Source organism: Gossypium raimondii, chromosome 13 (assembly GCF_025698545.1).
Source record: "Gossypium raimondii isolate GPD5lz chromosome 13, ASM2569854v1, whole genome shotgun sequence".
In the NCBI taxonomy this organism is placed as follows: domain Eukaryota; kingdom Viridiplantae; phylum Streptophyta; class Magnoliopsida; order Malvales; family Malvaceae; genus Gossypium; species Gossypium raimondii.
The window spans coordinates 18,774,492-18,776,242 of NC_068577.1; the positions used below are offsets into that span (position 1 = coordinate 18,774,492).

The 1,751-nt window shown below is 28.4% G+C and overlaps 1 non-coding gene across 1 annotated transcript; it reads left to right on the top strand.

Moving 5' to 3' along the window:
• Window positions 1-1,476: 1,476 nt before the first annotated feature.
• TRNAH-GUG (transfer RNA histidin (anticodon GUG)) lies at window positions 1,477-1,548 on the top strand. The gene has a single exon. It is a non-coding gene; the product is annotated as a tRNA-His (tRNA).
• The last annotated feature ends 203 nt before the right edge of the window (window positions 1,549-1,751 follow it).

Sequence of the window (1,751 nt, forward strand, 5' to 3'; positions counted from 1 at the left end):
TTCGACAGACTCACATCTGTCTACTATACTTATATCGACAGTGTATGCTTGCACATTATTGTTGTGACGTTAAACAGTCGATCAGGGATGCAAGCGCAACTAGTTCAACAGTGGATGATATCCGAACAATTAAGGAGTTTCCGAATTTTTTCCCGAGGAATTTTTTGGATTACCTCTGGATCGTAAGGTAGAGATTAGAATCGAGTTGTTTCCTGGAACAGCACCATTTCCCATTGGTCCCTACCGCATGGGTACCGGAAGAACTTAAAGAGTTAAAGGTTCAACTTCGAGAGCTTTAGAACTCAAACCTAATAATATTAGCAATTAATTTTTATCAAATCAACTCGAAGCTCGAAAAAAACACTAAAAAGTCAACATGTTCTCTTTGGGGTATTAATATATATAACTTTGCCAAATGAATGTACCGCATTGGACCAAAAAATAATACAAGTATCATGTTAGAAAAAAGCTTAAAAAGCATCACTTGACCTCTAAAGTATACCATTTTTCTCACTTTGGTACTTCTTTTTTGACTTAGGTTGGTTCCTAAAATGACATTTTGTTAATTGGTTTAGTCCATTATTGTTAAAAAAAACCCGGTTAAAATGTGGCTCAATTAAAATGTGCCGCATAACATTTTAATCTAATGAAAAAGTGCCACTTGACATCCATATGTAATAATAATAAAATAGATTAAACATTCTAAAAATAAATAAATATCATAAAAGTTCAAAAATAATTTAATTAATAAAAATATAATAAAATTATAGAAAACTACCCTTTGACTTTGGTCGGATTTGACTGATCGTTAATCGATGTTGATTAGTTATTGACTTAATAGTATTTTAAAGATTTATTTTAGATAATTTTTTAATTTTCTTAAAAAATTATATATATTATTTCGTGCAAAAATATTTTTAAAATTTTAATTTTTTAATATATGAATTTTATATTCTTTTTTATAATTTAATTATTTTTAATTTTTAAAATATTTTATTATACTTTTTTGTTTTTTTAAACAAATATTTTTACATTATTCCAATTTTCTAGTTCTTATATATGTATATTGAAAAAAAATCTAAATTTTATTATATTTTTATTTTATAAATTATTTTGAATCTTTATTCTTTTTAAAATTTTAATCTATTTTTATAGTTAATACATATAGATACCACATGGCACTTTCTAATTGGATTAAAGTGTCACATGATACATTCTAATTGTGCCACATTTCAACCAGTTTTTTAACGATTATGGATTGAAATAGTTAACAAAATGTAACTTTAGATACCAATCGAGCTAAAAGAAAATTTAGATAACAAAGTGATAAAAAATGATATACTATAAGAGACAAATGATGTTTTAAGCCTTAAAAGTTAAACTTGAGTAACTAATAATATGATATAGTTGGAGGATTTGAAATTAAGAAATAATATAAAAGAATATAAACTGTACATGCTTAAAACATCACATCTTGTGGCTGTAGTTTAGGGGTAAGAATTCTACGTTGTGGCCGTAGAGACCTGGGCTCGAATCCCAGCAGCCACATCAAGTTCTATTTTTTCCCCCTCTGTAGTTGTTGCTTTTAATCAAGGCAGCATTCTTGCTGACCATTGCTCTGCTAACTCTATCACAGTATATGGTTAAGTTTTGGAACCTCTCATAAATCTCACATTCATGCAAATGCAACTTCCTCGCTCTCTTGGAACTCCCACGACTGTCTCAGAATAACATGCCCTTCTGATTATGCT